This window comes from Psammomys obesus, unplaced genomic scaffold, assembly GCF_907164565.1.
Source record: "Psammomys obesus unplaced genomic scaffold, mPsaObe1.curated_primary_1811, whole genome shotgun sequence".
Lineage (NCBI taxonomy): Eukaryota > Metazoa > Chordata > Mammalia > Rodentia > Muridae > Psammomys > Psammomys obesus.
In genome coordinates this window covers 4,064,515-4,083,793 of record NW_026596079.1, presented here as the reverse complement: position 1 = coordinate 4,083,793, position 19,279 = coordinate 4,064,515, and the positions used below count along the sequence as shown (strand labels likewise).

The 19,279-nt window shown below is 42.4% G+C and overlaps 1 pseudogene; it reads right to left on the bottom strand.

Annotated features, from left to right (window-relative positions):
* Positions 1 to 1,838: 1,838 nt before the first annotated feature.
* On the bottom strand, positions 1,839 to 2,366 carry LOC129690918 (28 kDa heat- and acid-stable phosphoprotein-like; annotated as a pseudogene).
* Between the last annotated feature and the right edge of the window lie 16,913 nt (positions 2,367 to 19,279).

The following is a 19,279-nucleotide window of genomic DNA, read 5'->3' as shown; positions in this document are numbered from 1 at the left end:
TATTTAACTTTTAAAAATTCAAGTTTCATTCTTCTACGTGCGACTACCCAGTTTTGCCAACGCTACTTATTGAAATTCTTTTTTCTAATGTATGTTATTGGCATCTTTCTCAGTTATCGGGGGGGGGGAGGAGTCTGTATCTGTATAATTTCCAGCCACTATAGCAATCATTGAACTAAACAGACTAAAAACATAGCCATGTGATCCAGCTATACCGCTCTTGGGTCTACACCCAAGGATTCTAAGTCAACATCTTACTTATTGACTGCAGCCCTATTCGCAATAGCCCAGTTACAGAATCAGCCCACCTGTCAAGAGGAATGTGTAAAGGCAAAGTGCATAGACACAATGGAGTTTTATTTGGCCATAAAGAAGAATGAAATTGTATCATTTGTAGGAAAGTGGAGACAACATTATTAAGCAAAATAAATCAGAGGCAGGAAAAGATATTGTATGCCTTTCTCTCAACCACAGGCCTAGATTTTATGTAGATACATAAATTCAAACACCTGCTCAGCCCAAATTCTGTACACCTCAGTGAACTTTGATGCAGTTAGATTAATCATTCTGAAGCCATGGGGCTGTGCTTGGGATTTTGCACTTTTGCTGTCAATTACGTTTTTATATACACACAACACAAGAAGGGAAACTAGAAAACACTTAGTTTTTATAGCTTCTTTCACAGCCCTTGTGTCCTTTTACCTGCACTCTGCCCTTCTCATCACCTACCTGTACTTTCCTAAGGCTCCCTTCTAAATGTTATACAGTGCCCACACTTAGAGCTGTTTACATATGTACATGAGTAGGCCAGAGTCCAAATATAAGTGAGAACATGAAGGTTTTTTTTTTCTTTCCTGAATTTGGGTGACCTCACTTGATATTTTATATTCTAAATGCATCCATTTAGCCTCACTTTGAAGACTTACATATCTATATAAGAAAAACACTTAAGATCCTCCAGTAGGGGGCAGAGTGTGAGCCTCAAGTGTGAGTTAGCACCTGGAGGAAAGATGCATGGCAAGGGATTCTCACTACAGGGGAACGGGAGACACTCTGGTATTTCAATAAGTAAGAACTTAAAACAGTTAGGCATTTAGAAAGCAATAGGAAAGGTGGAGAAGGTTGACAAGGGGGCATGCCAGCACTCAGACGTCCCTCCAGAGAATCCCAAAATCACTGTAGTACTCTAGGTCAGGAACCGTTGTTCACAACTAGCAGCCATCTGAAGGCAGGCAATTCAGGAAGACAACAGCACCCTGCAGTCTTTGTTAAATCAAGACCATCAAAAGCTTAGCCCCTGCCACCTGCTTCAGTGGCTTTTGTTTCCTTTTGTTCACAACTAGCAGCCATCTGAAGGCAGGCGATTCAGGAAGACAACAGCACCCTGCAGTCTTTGTTAAATCAAGACCATCAAAAGCTTAGCCCCTGCCACCTGCTTCAGTGGCTTTTGTTTCCTTCCATAGCTTCCTGGAGGGATTGGGCCTAAATAAACTAACTGCCTCAAAGAGATTCTGGGAGAGCATAGCTTCTGATGGAAGAAGGAAGAAGAGATGTGCCGGTGGAATGCAACCCACAAGGTCACACCTTAAACAGAAACGGCACACCGGCTACAATCCGAGATGAAGTCACCTGACGAGGCTAACCACCTTCAGGAAGAAGGACAAACTCACCTGCATCATGTCTTTGGTTTCCAGCTGCAAAATGTGACCACTTACTCCAGGAGTAGCAATTGTTACATGGACCTAGATTAAGGTTTTAATTTAAGGTATTGATTACATGAATTTACTATTTCTTTTTAATTTAAGTATATATGCCAGCATCTCCTCCCACAGGCCAGCTTACCTATTCAGGGAGAGACACTACATTCCTTTTCCTGGCAAAGCTGTGTCATCCTTTGCTTTCCTCTCTTCTTTCCTTCTCGTTGCTTCCTCCCGCTGTTTCTGGAGCATTGCCAGCAGGGCAAGCTCAGCCTGGGCCTGCTCTGTCTTCCCAGCCAAATGCATCTCCATATAGCGCTCTTTTGCTTTCTGCTCCTCAATTTCTTCTCATTCTCTCTTTTGGTCCATCCAGATCCAGTTCTGTGGCCTTCTTGGTTTTCTGTGCCACCTGGTTGGGGGTCTCAATGTCAGTGAGCCATTCTACACCTTTTTGCTCTTTCTGGTAGTCATCACCTTCATGTTCACTCTCATCTGAGTCTAGAGACTTCTTAACCTTCTTCAGGTCACCTGAGCCCCATCTCCACCTTCTCCTTGCTCATCTTCTTCGTTGGCCTTCTGCGTCCCATCCTGCAGCTGGTCATCTATCTTAAGGCTTGTATACTGCCTCACCCAGCCTTTATGACCTCCCTTTCTACCTCTTTTACGCATCTCAGCTCCAGCAGCTGGAGAGGCTCCAGCACCTTGAACTGACTGACCTTTGTCTAGTGTTTAAGATAGCAAAGATAAGAAGCACACTAGTATCCTGCAGCCATTGTGCATGATGGGCCACACTCAGATCTGTTGACACATGACTCTCTGTGCCTTCCATTGCCCCTGGCTTAAAACCTAAAATCCTTATCTACTTTCACATGAGACCCCTCTTGCCTCTCCAAGGCCACCCCTATTCTTCTCTTTGTTAAGAAACAGCTGACTCCCTGTTTTTCTTTTCAGTTAAACATGTTAGACTTGGATTTACTTCTATATTGTTCCTTGTGGTGTTTTTCTCCTTTCTAATCATGCCCCAGATAAAGGTCAACTTTTTTTTTTAACTTGCCCTTCCTCTATAACCTCATGATTAACATGTCATAAATTGTTTCCCTTTTTTCAAGGTATGTTCTGGAACTGACTGACCATAATCCCACAACATTTACTTTTCCCATAATCATAAAAATTGCTAACTATAAAATTCCTCTTTGCGGACAGTCATGGTGGTTTATGCCTGTAATCCCAGCACTAGGGGAGGCAGAGGCAGGAAGAGCTCTGTGAGTTCAAGGCCAGCCTGGACTACAAAGCAAGTTCAGGATGGCCAAGGCTACATAGAGAAACCCTGTCTCAGAAAAGAAAAAAAAAAAATCCTCTTTGTGTAATCATGTGCTTGCTTGTTATAAAGGGCGCCCTTGCTTTTGGTCAGGGCCACTTCCTTCTCCCACTACATATGAGGAGACTGTAAGTTTGGCCCGGCCTAAAAGTAAATCTTATCTTGCAACATTTTGGTGTTTGCTACTGGTTTTCAACACCATAACCCTCTTAGCCACACTGGTAACTTCCAACGCCTCTTTTCCCACTCCAAAAGTTTTATTCATACTCTTCCTCTGTCTGAACATTCTAGATTGTGTGTAGCATTTAAGTAAAAGCACAATGAAGAAAATTCATAGAGAAAACAGAGGCTGAGGAGGTAGCTCAGTCATTTCGATTGTCAAAACATGTTTGTTTGTTTGTTAATATATAAAAAAGCCAAGTAATGCATGCTTGTAATTGTTAATCCTGAGACTGGTGAGAGAAAAACTAATTCCACAATTTTGAGCCAAATTTGAAGCAAGCTTTAATTAAATACTGACCAGAAAAATGGACTCTGGCTAGATCCAACCCTGGGTTCCCAGTGAGTGGCCACAAGTCACATTTTGCAGGGGTTTAAAAAGGCAAAGCCTGTAACTCATTGCATCTCTCATCAGGTCCAATATGGACCAAACAGACATCCTGATATATTTCCTGCCTCAACGTGATCAAGCACTCGTGGTATAGTTGATTCAAACTTGTTTAGGGGAGTGATCATGTGATTTATTTCCCAAAAACTACAACTCCCAGCATTCCACCAAGTAACCTTGTCCTTGGCAGGTGGTGCTTAAAGGATAAACTTTGGACTTTACATTATCCCAAAACCAGGGAGGCAAAGAGGGAAGGATTCCTGGTACTCCCTGACCAGCTGACTTAAGCTATTTGGAAAGCTCCAGACCAGTAAGAATCCCTATCTCATAATTTAAAAGATGTATGATACCCTGAAGTATGACATGCAAGAGTCCACTGGCCTCTACACACACACACACACACACACACAAGCATACACATGCTCTTGGATATGAATGTCTATACACACAGAGAAAAGGTCCAGCCAATGAGTTTCTAAAAGAAGAAGTAGCTTGAGTGTGGCTGATTATAGAACATTTGCCTAGGATGAGCAAAGCCCTGGGTCCCATCCCCAGAATCATGGAAAAAGAAGGAAGATATTTTTGTGTTTAGGTATGGTTATGTTTGACACTCTACAGAAGCTTATTAAATTACTTTGCAATTTCATAACAGCTAATTTAAAGGTCCAGAGGAAATTATCTGTGCAATTTGTTGACCGTTTTGGTTTTGTTTTGTTTATATCTAGTGAAGCTGATGCTTTCCTATTTTTCCTGAAGTGTTTAAAATGGAGTAATCCAACACAAGGGAGAAATTTTCACCAACTCCATTACTGTTGCAAACCTCCGTGTCCTCAGGTTTACAAGTTGCTCAGGAAATGTTCTGTTTAGCAAACTTTGTTTCACGATCCAGCTTGAGAAACACTGTCTCCATTAAATAGAAATATCTCATCTACCGCAGATCTCACGGGCTTCTCAATTTTCTGTGTTTGCAGTCAGGTTAAAGTATGGGCTGTAAACCTGCATGTGCCTCCCTTATATCATTTTTTTTTCCTAGCACCCAGGGGAATACATGGAAATTAGCATACTATCTGAGTTCTTTAATTATTTTTTTTTCTTTTTTAAGACAAGGTCTCTCACTGGCCTGAAAATTACCAAGTAGGCTATGATGGCTGACTAGTGCAACCTAGGGTTTGCCTGTCTCTGCCTTGCTGGTGCTGGGATTACAAATACACATCACCTGGTCTGGCTTTTTCAACCTGGCTGCTGGGAGTCGGATCAGACACTTGTGCTCAAAAGGCACTTTATCACCTGAGCTATTTCCATGGGACTGAGCCTCTCACCTTGTAAACTACAGAGCTTGCTAACTGTAATGAGGCATAAAACAACAGGCATATATGTATAATACTGAAGATTACACTTCAGTATTCAAAGTGGAAAAACAGAAAACCTGAAAGTTTTAATAACTCATTTTTAATCCTTTAACAGTATTCCATACCATGAGAGTGTGCTCTAGACATTAATCTAGAGATAGAGAGAGAGAAAGAGAGATGAAGATGGATAGATAGCTGAATGGATAGATGATAGATGGATAGATGATGGATAAATGATAGGTAGATTACAGATGGTAAATATATGATAGATGGATGGATAGATAGATAGATACATAGATAGATAGATAGATAGATAGATAGATAGATAGATAGATAGATAGATAGATTTCATTCCTTTCTTTCATTTCCTTTTTGAGAACTAATGTCACTATGTAGCCCAAGCTGGGATTGAACTAGCAATATAGTCCAGGCTTGCCTCAAACTCCAAGTCCTCCTTCCTGGACTGAAGGAGGAATGCTGAAATCATAATTGTACACCATTGTGCCTGGTTAGGAGTGTCTAAACTGGGGTGTGAACCCCCCATGGACCACACACACAGAGGCTTCAGAATGTGGACAGCATCTTTGCACAGTGGCTTTATATATCAAGTCTTTGGTCCAGAGGCACTTGCAGAATCCCAGTATTCCCATCTTATTGTATCTAGCCGTCAACACCATTCACACTACAGGTTGATCACATTCATCCCTTTCACCCAAAGCTCCCAATGCAGACTGTCCAGCTTGGGGTAGCACAGGAAGCAGAACTGAGCAAACGCTCTTCCATTTGAACTTGGGCTATTGACCCCGCAGTGCTGCACTGTTTGGGATTGTGGTTCTGCTCATCATTTTCATTTCTTGAAATCAATTTTGGTGTGGAAAAGTGGGCCAGTTATTCCTGGATAAGCGCTTTTTTTTTTTTTTCAGAGCCAGAATTTTGGCTAGGAATGCATAGAGAGGTCTCACAGTTCATCACCATGTGAGCATCATTCCAAGGACACTCACAATGTGTTCGATATGCCATCAAGAAAGCCAAGTCACTGACTAACCCTGTTTGTCAGCTCTCACCGTGCACTAGTCACAGTATTTGTCATGCTTGGCTTGACAATTACATCAGAGATTGTGGTATTTAGATACAGGCGTGTTCTATTTGCTTATTAAGCATGAAGAAATATTCTATATTTTTGTATGCCTCTACCAAAAAAAAATGCTCTCATGGGTTTTTTTTTGGGGGGGGAGGGTGTTGTTTGCTTGTTTGTTTTTGGTTTTTAGTTTTTAGTTTTTGTTTTTTGTTGGTGGTGGTGTTTTGGTTTCGGTTTTTGGTTTTGGGGGATTTAATTTTGTTAATTTGTTTTTGTTTTTCAAGATAGGGTTTCTCTGTGTAGCCCTGGAGGTCCTGGACTTGCTTTGTAGACCAGGCTGGCCTAGAACTCATGAAGATCCACCTGTCTCTGCCTTCCCGAATGCTGGGATTACAGGCCTGTGCCACCACTCCCAGTTTATTCCCATGTTTGTTTGTTTTTAAACACATGACTCTCATGATCCATTGGTTTTCCCACTTTACCCAGCTCAAGCCCAGGAAGGAGTCTAATAACTAACCATTAAAAGGTCTGCAACATGTAGGATTCTTCTCGTGGAGCATTCCTCTTACCCAGGATCCTCAACACCACTCCAAGATAGGTATCAATAGCCGCACACCCAAGACTGAAGGTGACTTCCTATATAAAGCTTTCATGAGGAATGCGAACCTCCTCATTTTTTTTAACTTAGAAAGTCATTTGCTCACTGTCACAGCTGTTAATAATCTCATCGTTATCTGGAATTGTCACTTACTCCACCTTAAAATGTTCATCACCTGTGGTCAATTTGCAGTATCAGATGGAGACACTTTTCCCCCAGTTCCATATCAGCTTACAGGTCTTTGCTTGTTTCTGAAGGAAACAGCTTAGAGGTCTCTTGAGGAAACTGCTTCTGCTGACAATTCCCTGACTGTTACTTCATTGTTTATGGAGGAATGTTGGCTTTGGCTTGGCAGCACACTTCAACGTGGTGAGGAAGGGATGATGAAGAACAGGTGATATCTGATCACGATGCATCTACACTCAGAAAGAGAAGGGATGAACACTTCTCCTTTTTTTTCTTAACATCTTAAGTGTGAATTCTGTGCAAGAATTTTTTTGCAAAGGAGAAAAAACACAGCACATCTTTTCTTAAAAACCCAATAATCTACATCAGCCTAGATGAATGTGGATACATCAGCTAAGGGTCCTTGGTCCCAGGCTGACATCACCTTCCCCGATGATGTATAAATCCATTCTGGTGCAGTGTGAGGACAGGATGAGAGGACAAGGGTACTTACCACCCTTAGGACATTAGTGAATCACAAGAAGGAAAAAGAGCTCCATATTCTCTGCTACTCAGCAATCCCTTGTCCACCTCCAGTTCTAAGATATAGGGTAGTTTTGTTCAAACATGAGTATCTTCTGGAGAGTCCAGAATCCAGACCCGAAGGGGATAATATCAGCTTCATATTAAAAACTCAAAAGGGCTTTGTCCTCTAAAGAGATGATCAGTTTGACTGTTTTCTATAACATCTCTGAAAATGCAACCACAAGGTTCCTGAAGCCCAATATTCATGAAGCAGCCATCATCATAGCAGAGCAGCTGACCATGCCAGTATCAACCACCAACCCAGGAAGGACCACTGGATCATTCTGCCGATCAGGCCATCATCCTTGCTGATAGCAGCTCAAACCAAGCAAGGGTGCCTAGTTGCTATGGTATCCAGTTGTTTAGACAAACATCTGTGGACACATTGATAGGAAGTTACTTTGTAGATGACATTAGCAATGAATTCCGGTAGAATTTGAGCAAAGCTAATTTACCTGCTTAATTCGGGGGGGGGGGGGGAGGTATCTCATCTAACCAGCCAAAGAACCCAAATGAACAAAAATCTGACCTTCCCAGATTAGAGGAGATTCTGCACCAGATCTCTTCTTCCTTGTACAAGTGCTGCCCCTTCTCTGGGTCTCCACTGTGGTAGCTTCTAAATGTGAAGGCTGTCAGCCCTTCCCTGAGTCTCCAGATACTACTCTACTTGCCAATTTTGAATGCCCAGGCTTTGTAATCATACAAGCCAGCTACTGAAAGTGACCCTATCCACTCCGCACTCTGTCTCTCTCCAGACTCACAAGCGTGTGTGTGTGTGTGTGTGTGTGTGTGTGTGTGTGTGTGTGTGTGTATGTGCATCTACATACACTAAAATTACTGTCACGGGAACTCTGCCCAGCAGGCCCCACCATGCACTTTGGTAAGTCCCCGAACCAAAACAAATAATCTTAGCTGCTATTGTTGACTCATTCTGTGGAGATATGAATAACTGATTCTCTACCCAGACAGGGCACCAATGGCAGACCAAAGGAATAATTCCAGTCATAGCTCAGTGAACGAGTTTTGGGTTCCCTACGGGAGTTTGATGCTAGGTTTTAATGTTGGAAAGGGGAAGATAGAAAATTGAGCAAAAGGAGTTGAGTTGAATAATCTTTCAAGCAAGATTTTTTAATTTTTATTTTTATTTTATTTTATTTTATTATAGTTTATTCACTTTGTATCCCCCTGTAGCTCCCTCCCTCTTCCTCTCCCATTCCCACCCTCTCTCCCCATCTCTCCCCTGCTCCTCCTCCAGTCTACTGATAGGGGAAGTCTTCCTTCCCTTTCTTCTGATCCTAGTCTATCAGGTCTCAGGAGTGGCTGCATTGTCTCCCTCTGTGGCCTGGCAAGGCTGCTCCCCCCATTTAGGGGGACGTGATCAAAGAGCAGGCCAATCAGTTCATGTCAGAGACAGTCCCTTTTCCCATTACTATGGAACCCACTTGCGCACTGAACTGCCATGGGCTACATCTGTGCAGGGGTTCTAAGTTATCTCCATGAATGGTTCTTGGTTGGAGTATCATTAGAAGAAGATATCAGAAGATGGAGAGATCTCCCATGCTCATGGCTTGTCAGGATTAACATAGTAAAAATGGCCATCTTAACAAAAGCAATCTACAGATTCAATGCAATTCCCATCAAATTACCAACACAATTCTTTACAGACCTTGAAAGAAAAATTCCCAACTTCATATTGAATAACAAGAAACCCAGAATTGCTAACACAAACCTCTACAATAAAATATCTTCTGGAGGTATCTCCATCCCTGATCTCAAGCTGTACCATAGAGCAACAATACTAAAAACTGCATGGTACTGGCATAGAAACCTACTGGTGGATCAATGGAATCAAATAGAAGACCCTGAAATAAACCCACACACTTATGGACACCTGATTTTTGACAAAGATGCCAAAACCATATAATGGAAAAAAGACAGCATCTTCAACAAATGGTGCTGGTCTAACTGGATGTAGAAAAATGCAAATAGACCCATACTTATCACCCTGCACAAAACTGAAGTCCAAGTGGATCAAAGACCTCAATATAAAACCAGACACACTAAACCTGTTAGACGAAAAAGTGGGGAAGAGCCTTGAACTCATTGGCACAGGAGACAACTTCCTGAAAAGAACACCAACAGCACAGGCTCTAAGAGCAACAATCAATAAACGGGGCCTCATGAAACTGAAAAGTTTCTGTAAAGCAAAGGACACTGTTGTCAGAACAAGATTTTTATTGATGCCGCAGGCACACAACAAACACAGCACAACAGGGGTCTGAAGTAAAATTTTAGGCTCCCCCACACAGAGGAGAGCCTATAAAGTCACTTGTAATGGAGTAGGGAGAGAGGAGATGTTGTCATAAGGAAATGGGTTAGCTGGCATCACTTGACCAGACTGAGACACTGTTTTCTCATTTTTGTTTGTTTTTTTTATTTTGTTTTTTTGTTTTTGTTTTGTTTTGTTTGTTTGTTTGTTTAGGAGGGTTGTTTTATTGTTTTGTTTTATTTTATTGTTTTGTTTTTGGTTTGGGGTATTTAAAATGTCCCATGGACATTTCTAGAGAAGGGACATCAAGAAGGAAAAGGGACCTTGTTAGTCTGTGATGTGACAATAGACATTGTCCTCCCTGTAGCCCTTCTAGATTTAGGACTTTTCTAACTAGAAGAGTCCATTCTTGAGGCAGAAAGAGAAGGACTCACTGCCTGTGTGAACTGATGTTCTCAAGCTTTTTTATTTATATGGACAGAAAAGAAAATATGAAAGACAGAACTTAGGATGAGGGTGGCTAAAGCTCTCTGGATGCTTCCTGTTGAATTGGGGTATCGCTAAGTCAAGAAACTCCCTGAATAATGATGGGTAGTCAGGAGGAGGCCTCTGGGCCAGAGGGTGGAATCTGCATCCGTAGACCATCAAGATGTTGTCTACATGAATGTTGGGTGGTGGTATGGGTAAATTGGATCAGCAGAGAGACTAGCGAGGAGCCTGTGGATTAAGAATCAAAATGGTTATTAAAAGGGTGACCACCAGTATCAGCCAACAGCTCCAGGATGAGTTTTGAAACCATTTATTTTAGGATTCTGGTGATCATTGTCCAGAATACCTGTTCAGTCAATAAAAGAGGGACCCTTTGTTTTGGGAGTCCAACACAATGCCTATAAATATTACCCAAGCTATCAATGAAGCTGTGTATTCAGATGAGGGAAGTGAAGCCCTAGTTGATGGCTCCAACATCACCTTAATCAATGGGCTATCAAACAAGTGCTGAGAGAGACCAGGAGCAGTGCTGATTGTTAAGAGTTGAACATTTTCATTGGCGCTGTGTATCCACGGTGAAGTAAATAGGGAAAATGAGGACAATAGTAAAGAAATAAATTCAGGGCAAGGCTAATAGGTACCTCTGTATGTGAGCATCATTTATGTGGTCTAGTAGCTAGGGAATTTGGAAAACTGAGAATTTTTGGTAAGAGAATACCTTAGTTAGAGTTAGCATTACTGTGATAGAACACCATGACCAAAGCAACTTGGGGAAGATATGGGTTTTTTAAGGGAGGAGGGGTTACTCTTCCACATCACTGTTCATCACTGAAGGAAGTCAGAACAGAAACTTAAATAGGGCAGGAACCTGGAGGCAGGAGCTGATGCAGAAGCCATGGAGGGATGCTGCTTACTGGCTTGCTGCCTGTGGCTTGCTCAGCCTACTTTCTTGTATAACCCAGGACCACCAGCCCAGGGATGGCACTACCAAAACTGGGCTGCCCCCCTCATCAATCACTTTCCCCCATCAATCACTAATTAAGAAGACACTCTACATGCTTGCCTACAGCCCAATCTTCTGGAGGCATTTTCTCAATTGACACCCCCTCCCTCATCTGACTATAGCTTGTGTCAAATTGATATAGAAGTAGCCAGCACAAAGAGCTAACAAAAATTATCTGGAAGGTGGTTTCTGTCTAATGATCTAGAGACATAAACAATGGAAGCAGAGAAAGGAACTTCAACTTCTTGGAAAGGGGGGTGAAATCTTCCAAAAGGTCACAGGAATAGATGGGATTAGCTAAAGGTTGGTTTTCCAGCTGTAACTCTGGGCTTTAGATCAAGAATCGAGTTGTGTCCAGTTCAGGAATGGAAGTATTCTGTCCTTGTGAACTCAAAGCCAAACTCAACCTAGAAAAACAAATCCAAGAACTGAGACCTAATAGTGTAGTGGAAGTTTGGGAGGGATAATGAGAAGAAGGTGGGATTGGAGTCAGGGAGAGTGGAGAGATTTGAAAGAAAATGTTTAAAAATAGACTTAACCTATGGGGTAGTCTGGGAGGGATGGTGAATCAGCAGAAGGCATAGGTATTCATGACACTGAAAGGCTTAGCTAGGGTGAGCGCCAGCATGCAAAGGAATTTTATGCAAAAAAATAAGCAAGCTGTCATGCATAGATCTAATATCATAAGGGACACTCCAAGAAAAACTGTCACCCAGAACAGGGGGGTGCCTCAGAACATCCTGATGAGTCACCAGTTGGTGAGTCACCGCTCGTCTGCTTGGAGTGCCTTCTGAAGAATTTTGTACTGATTCAGAGGAGTGAGTGTTTTGGCTGAGAGAAGCTTCTAGACCCTTCCAGAACAAGATTCTGTCACAGAATATTAGATCACATCCAAACGGGAGGCGAGAAATGATTGTTTAAAGAAACTTTATAGCCCAAGATAAGTCGGCTCTGGGTCTGTAACATTTGGATGCTCCACAACCATGGCCCTGTTCATCAACCTTAACTGGCTATTTAACACAGGTGTGGCTTTTGTTGGGGACCTTCAGTTCATGGCACCTCTGTTGGCCAAGCATCACATTTTATGTGGAAACTGTGTAAACTCACCTGATGACATGACTGCTCCATAGTATGGTTAAAGGGGGAAAGAATGAACGGCTGTGGGGAGGGAAGCCTGTGAGCTGCAGGGAGTTCAGAGTAGTAAGCTGTGAGAAGGTCTTTGAAATGTATAGCAGGTACTTATAACACTGAAGTAGCTTGGTGCTACATCTGTCCCTTCTGTCACAGGTAAGAAAAATGACTCTTGGTAGAGGGGAGGCCTCACAAGTTACTGAGGAATTTTGGCTTTTATCTAACCACCAGAAATTCTCCTATAGTCCCCATTGAGCCCGTTTCTGGATATCTGCATTGCCTTTTGGAGTTTGCGGAATTGGAGTTTTCTTTGGGCCTGACAGAGGCCAAATATTCTATGCCTCTTTTTGCTATAAACTCATTCCTGTAATCTGATAAAAAAAGAAAAAAAAGGAAGCTGCCTGGGTAGAAAGGCAATCTTCCTAAGAGAGGCAGTAGTTGGTAACACCATTGAGGAAGAAATTCTGTAGTAATATCAAATCTACTCTGTTTGCCATTATGACTCAGGTTTGACTTTATCACCTTGCCCTCTGTATTTGGCACACCACTTACATTATGACCTAATGTGAGTATTATATCTAAAGTTAGGATAATGAAGAGTGCAGTGTGGCTGAGGAAGTAAGGCATCTTAATCAACTGACACTGTATTCATTCAAGCATCATCTTATTTCATGGTATTGACTTTTGACCTTAGGAATGTTACTGACCCTTAATTAGAGTCAACTTCCTTATAGCTAGGTTATCTAAGTTTTAAATGTTATAATACTGTTACAGAGTTATTCGATCTTTTAGTTGTATTCTTGTTTGTCTATTTCCATTCTGGAGAAATCCTTTATCATAGGACAAAAATCTTATCACATGAAATTATTTTCTTTCTCTGTAATCTTCTTTATCAAAAACACATTTGATACCTATAAGTTTATATTTTCATTTAATGGTTCCCTCTGTCTTTAAAAAGATTTTTCTTGAAATTTTTACGTATATGTAATGAAATATAATCATATCCACCCTCTGTTTGCCCCCCACCCCTTCTCTTCCAAAATTTTTCCCCAGGCCACTCTCTCCCAATTTCATGTCTTCTTTCTTTGCTTAATAACCCACTAGGTTCAATTAGTGCTGAACCATGTATATGGATATGGGGCTATTCGCTGTCCTATTCTTGATAACAAGAGCCTGAAAATACTTTTATTTCCACTAAAACAATGATATGTAAATGAAAGCCTGAGAAGCTGTGACTGAAACTGGGGAATCACATGCATCATATTCTAGATATCTAACATTCATAAACATGGGCGAAACAAGTTACGACTGAAGGCATACACAGTTAAGTCGGTGGAATAGAGGAAAGATGTTTATATCATGACAAATCACATTAGCATCACCAGTAAGCCTCCCAATAGTTTTGTATGTCTTTAAACGGATGAACAAAATTTTTGTATTTGGGGGGACAGGAGGATGAGACAGGGTCCTTCTCTACATGGGCCTAGCTGTCCTGGAATTCACTCTAGAGACTTCTGTCTGCCTGTGTCTGTCAAGTGCCAGGGTGTGTGTGTGCTATGATGCCCGGCATGTTGTTGTTTTGTAATGACCATTTTTTTCAAATTTTTAAAATTGTATCATATCTTGGCTTGGCAAAGATAAAGACCCTGAAAAATCTATTTTTAACAACTGAAAATTATCTTAGGAGGCTGGACCAATGGCTCATTAGCTTAGAACACTTTCTGCTCTTGCGAAGGAACCAGGTTTGATTTGAGCACTCACATGGTGGCTCACAACCATCTGTAACCCCAGTTCTAGAGGATTCAACACCCTCGTCTGGATCCAGGGGCACCAGAGATGTACATAGAGCATATACATTCATGCTGGCAAAATGCTCATATATACATATGTTTGTATGTGTGTGAATATAAATTAAAATCAATATTTTTAAAGTAATCATTTAAAAATGACAGCCATGTGTGCACGTTTACCTTCATGCAAACATCTTAAAATGAAGCAGATACCAAGACTAGTACTCAACAACTTTGAAAATATGTTTCACTGAAGTGGACACAGATCTTGTTATCCAGTCTTCCTTAGGGTGCAAAAGAAAAACAGTTACGTGAAAACAAGTACTATAAACACATCCTAGCCCGCCAGCAGGTGGACGGGCTAATAAAAAGTCATGAACAGTGTAATAAGGAAACTCCTAACACCGGCACATTTCGTCAGTGTTCTGCTAGTAAAAGCAAAGTACAAGATTTCTATGTAAAGGGCACAGAGCCCACCCCAGACTTTGAGAGGGGCCCAGTGAGAACAAAAATCTAAAAGGTAGTTTGCTATGGAGCTTAGGTCAGAGGAGTAAGGGGTGTTCTGTCAGGAAGAGGGAGGCAGGAACGAGGAGTGGCTTTTAGTGTGAAGTTCTCAAGCATGTAAGCTGGTGAGTGTCTAGACAGGGGCAGCCTTAGCACTCCGGATGGCTCCGCTGGGGAGAAGTGTGACGCTGTCACGCTGGAGGCATTTCTGTCAGTCATAGAGAAGTGGTTTGGAACTCTTGAATTCAACTGAGGTCCGTTTTCAGGATGTTTCCCAGCAGCAGTGGGGAGCAGCGCCTGCAAACTGTAATCAGCCCTAAAGGAGCTGTGAGGGAGAGTGGGACCCGCCACCCTGGAGAACTCTGACACCCGGGGTCTGTGCTCAAGCAAGAAGTCTGACCGGAAATGAAAAACGACAGGTGTGAATGTTGCCAGCCGTATGCCTGGCCCTCTCCTTCCCACCCACCCCCCAAAAAAATCCCATTGTCTACATTGCTACCAACTACTGATGGATGCCGGACCAGAAAAGATAGGAGAGTTGAATGAGAGAATGGTTCCCAGAAGGCAGCAGCAAGGCAGAATAGAACTCAGGCTTACTTCTCAGGTAACCGAGAAAATGAAAGACTGACTGGAAGAAACTTTAGATCATTATCCACTGCACAGACTGCAATCAAGAGAAAGGGGGTAGATCTTTAGACCGGCAAAGTTGGTATCCATGAAGGACAGTGGAGATTCTTAAGAGCTGCCATCCAGTAGGGACAGACATTCAATCGTCTGAGTCAAGACAAGAAGGCAGAGAAAAGAGCAACTGTCCTCAGAATTCCCCACTGGTAGTGCAGCCACACCACAGTGACCAAACTAAGATTCCAACCATGCCAGGGGTCTGCCATTCTGAGAAAGCCTTAGAAGGACCACTGGCTCAGTGCTAGGGTTTGGGGATTGGGATCAGTGTTATGGAAAGAGGTGTTCTGGTGGAGGCCTAGGGATACTCACCAAAGGTCCACTGATGGAGAGCAGAGTAGACTTAATAAGTATGTTTAAAGGGGGATTATTTAATCAGCTTATGAAAAATTGCTAGAACAGTCCAGCAGAAGCTATCTTGAGCTTGAAGGGCTGAGGCCAGTAATTGCTCACTATATGAGGCCAGGTGCCTCAGCTGTCCCAATACAATAGCAAAGGCCTAGAGAGTTCCTGGATACCATTGGTCCTCAGTCCATAGTGGAAGCCCAGAAAAGATTGTTCTAACATCAGATGGGATGCGCATTGAACATATGACAGGAGTCTACTGAGCGCATTGGAAAGACTCTAACTAGCAGTGTTTCCAAAGCAAAGTCTCATGACCAAATCTTTGGCAGAGTACAGGGAATCATAAGGAAGAAGGGGAGTTAGTCTGTTGAGGAAAGGATAGGAGCTCCACAAGGACCAAATATATCTGGGCACAGGGTCTTTTCTGAGACTGACATGCAACCAAGGACCATGTATGAATGTAACCTAGAACCTCTGCTCAGATGTAGCCTGTGGTAGCTCAGTAACCAATTGGTTTCCCATAGTGAGGGGAACAAGGACTATTTCTAACAGGAACTCAATGACTGGCTCTTTGGCCTCCCCACCCCCCAAGGGAGGAGCAGTCTTGTTAGGCCACAGAGGAGAGCTTTGCAGCCAGTCCTGAAGATACCTGATAAAACAGGATCAGAGGAATGGGGAGGAGGTCCCCCCTATCAGTGGACTTGGCAAGGGGCATGGTGGAGATGAGGGAGGGAGGGAGGGACTGGGAGGGAATGAGGGATCGGGACACGGCTGGGGTACAGAGTTAATAAAATGTAACTGATAAGAAAAAAATAAAATACAAAAAAAAAAGAAAAAAAAAGATTGTTCTAACATCAGTGAAGAAATTAGCAGTAGCAGCAACAGGGCAAAGTGACTTGGTGGTCATTGGAAACAAATAAGTGAAGGGCAATCATATTCCTTCTTCCACGACTTCATTTGTGTTTGTTTATTTGTTTGTTTGTTTGTTTGTTTGTTTGTTTTAACCTAGGCTGCTACATTTGGGGTGGGTCTTACCTCATTGATTAAAACAAGCCAATTCTCCACAGGCCAACATGGTGTGAACAGTTCAATTGTAGCTCCCTGCTAGGTGACTAAAAGATGTAACAAGCTGACATTTGAAACCAAGTTTTGTGATGTTATACTGTTTACCGGAAGGGTGCAAAGAGATTTGAGTGTCTTGTTTTAAGTTGCTTCGTAAGAAGCTAGATATATTAATGAGACTATGGTAATCATTTCACTACATCAAACATAATGCAATATTTTAAATGCAATCAGTGAACTAACGATAAAATCCAAGACCAACATGCAAAAAAAAGTTCTTGCATTTCAACACATTAACAAACTATTCAGATGAAATTAAACACAATTCCACCCAAAAGAACAAAATTCTTTGGAACAAATTTAACCAAGGAAAATGAAGATACAAAAAAAAAAAGCCCTAAATGTCCAACTGATTGATGAATATGGAAAATATTAAATAATAGTTGATTCTGTAATAATAATTGAATCTGTACATTATTTTTATTTCGTAGTTATTCACTTTACATCTCATTTATCCCCGCCTCCCTCGTCTCCTCCCAGTCCTCTTCTGTCCCTTCCTCATCCCCCTATTCTCCCTCAGAAAAAGGGAGGCCCCCTCCCTTGCCAACCTACCCAAGGACATCCAGTCTCATCAGCACTGTGTACTTCCTCTTTCACAGTGTCCAGGCAAGGCAGCCATGCCAGGGTGAAGTGATCGAAAGGCATGCAACAGAGACCATGTCAGAGACAGTTCCCATCCCCTTTCTGGGAGACCCACATAGAGACTAAGGTATCCATTGGGTACATATGTGTAGAAGGTCTAGGTCTAGTCCACGTCTTGTCTTTGGTTGGTGCTTCAGTCTCCACAAGCCCCTCTAGGCCCAGGTTCATTAGGGCTATTGGTCTCGTGGAGCTCCTGTCCCCTCCAGGTCATTCTATCCTTAACCCACTCTTCTACAAGGCTCCCTACACTTCTGTTTCCATCCATTCCTGGGCAAGGTCTCTCAGTGGGCAGCCATTCAAGGCTCCCATCTGGAAACACAGGAAACACAGCAAAGCATAATCAGTAGCGTCAAGGGCTGGCTCTCTCCCATGGGGTAGGTCTCAGGTTAGGCTGGGCATCCGTTGCACATCCCTTCATCTTTTTTCTTTCTTAATCCCTACATATCCTAAAGGCAAGGTTAATGCTGAATGGAAGGTTTTGTGGATGGGTTGCTGTTCCCTTCTCTCCACAGGAAGTCCTGATAGCTTAAGGCAGCCCTGCAGTTGCATAGCGACCTGTGATGTCATCACCTGTCACTGTTTCCAGGGCCCTGGGATAAAAGACCTCCTCTCTTCTATCTATCTATCTTTCTATCTATCTATCTATCTATCTATCTATCTATCTATCTCTATCTCTATCTCTATCTCTATCTCTCCTTCTCCTTTCTTGGATTCTCCGCCTGTCCTTCTGCCTGTATGTTTCCCACCCCACTTTGCTTTCACACAATATCTCTCTCATGGCTCACTCAGACAATAACTCCTCTCCCTCTCTCCCCTATCCTTTCTGCAATAAACTTCCTGAACCACACCTATTGTGTGGCATGTAGTATATATTATGACAGTGGCCTCTCTAGTCTCCATGACCCCCGCCACCAGGAGTTTCAGCTGGAATCACCCCTGTATCCTCCCAGAAGCCCATACTGTTCAGATCTCCAGCTTGTCCTAGAGGTATCCCCACCCATGGGAGCCCTTCCCTCTGCAAGCCCTCTGTCCTCTTGCTCACCCTGTATCTGCTCCCCATCCTTCTTTCCCCTTCTCCTATCCTGTTCCCTCTCTCCAACCACTTCCACTGACTATTCCATTTCTGCTTCTGGGTGAGATTCGGCATCCTCCCTTGGGTCCTTTTTGTTTCTTAGCTTCTGTGGGTCTGTGAATTATGGTATGTTTATCCTGTACTATATTGCTAATATCCACTTATAAGTGAGTGCATACCATGTATGTCTCTTTGGTTCTGTGTTACCTCCTCAGTATGATCTCTTCCAGTTCCATCCATTTGCCTAAAATTTTCATGATTTCCTTGTTTTTAATAGCTGGGTAGTATTTTGTTGTGCAGATGTACCACAGTTTCTTTATCCATTCGACTGAGGGACATCTGGGATGTTTCCAGTTTTTGCCTATTATAAATAGAGCTGCTAAGAACATAGCTGTTTGGTGGAGTGCCTTTTGGGTATATGCCCAAGAGTGGTATAGCTGGGTCTTGAGGTGGACCTATTTCCAACTGTCTGAGAAACCTCCAGATTGATTTTCAAAGTGGCTGTACAAGTTTGCACTCCCACCAGCAATGGAGGAATGTTCCCCTTTCTCCACATCCTTAATAGCATATGCTGTTACATGAGTTTTTGAACTTAGCCATTCTGACTGGTGTAAGATGGAATCTCAGAGTTGTTTTCATTTCCATTCCCCTAATGACTAAGGACATTGAGCATTTCTTTAAGTGCTTCTTGACTATTCAAGATTCCTCTGTTGAGAATTCTCTATTTAACTCTGTATCCCATATTTTAATTGGATTATTTGGTTTGTTGCTGTTTAATTTCTTGAGTTAGATAATTTGGATATTAGCCCTTTATCAGATATTGGGCTACTGAAG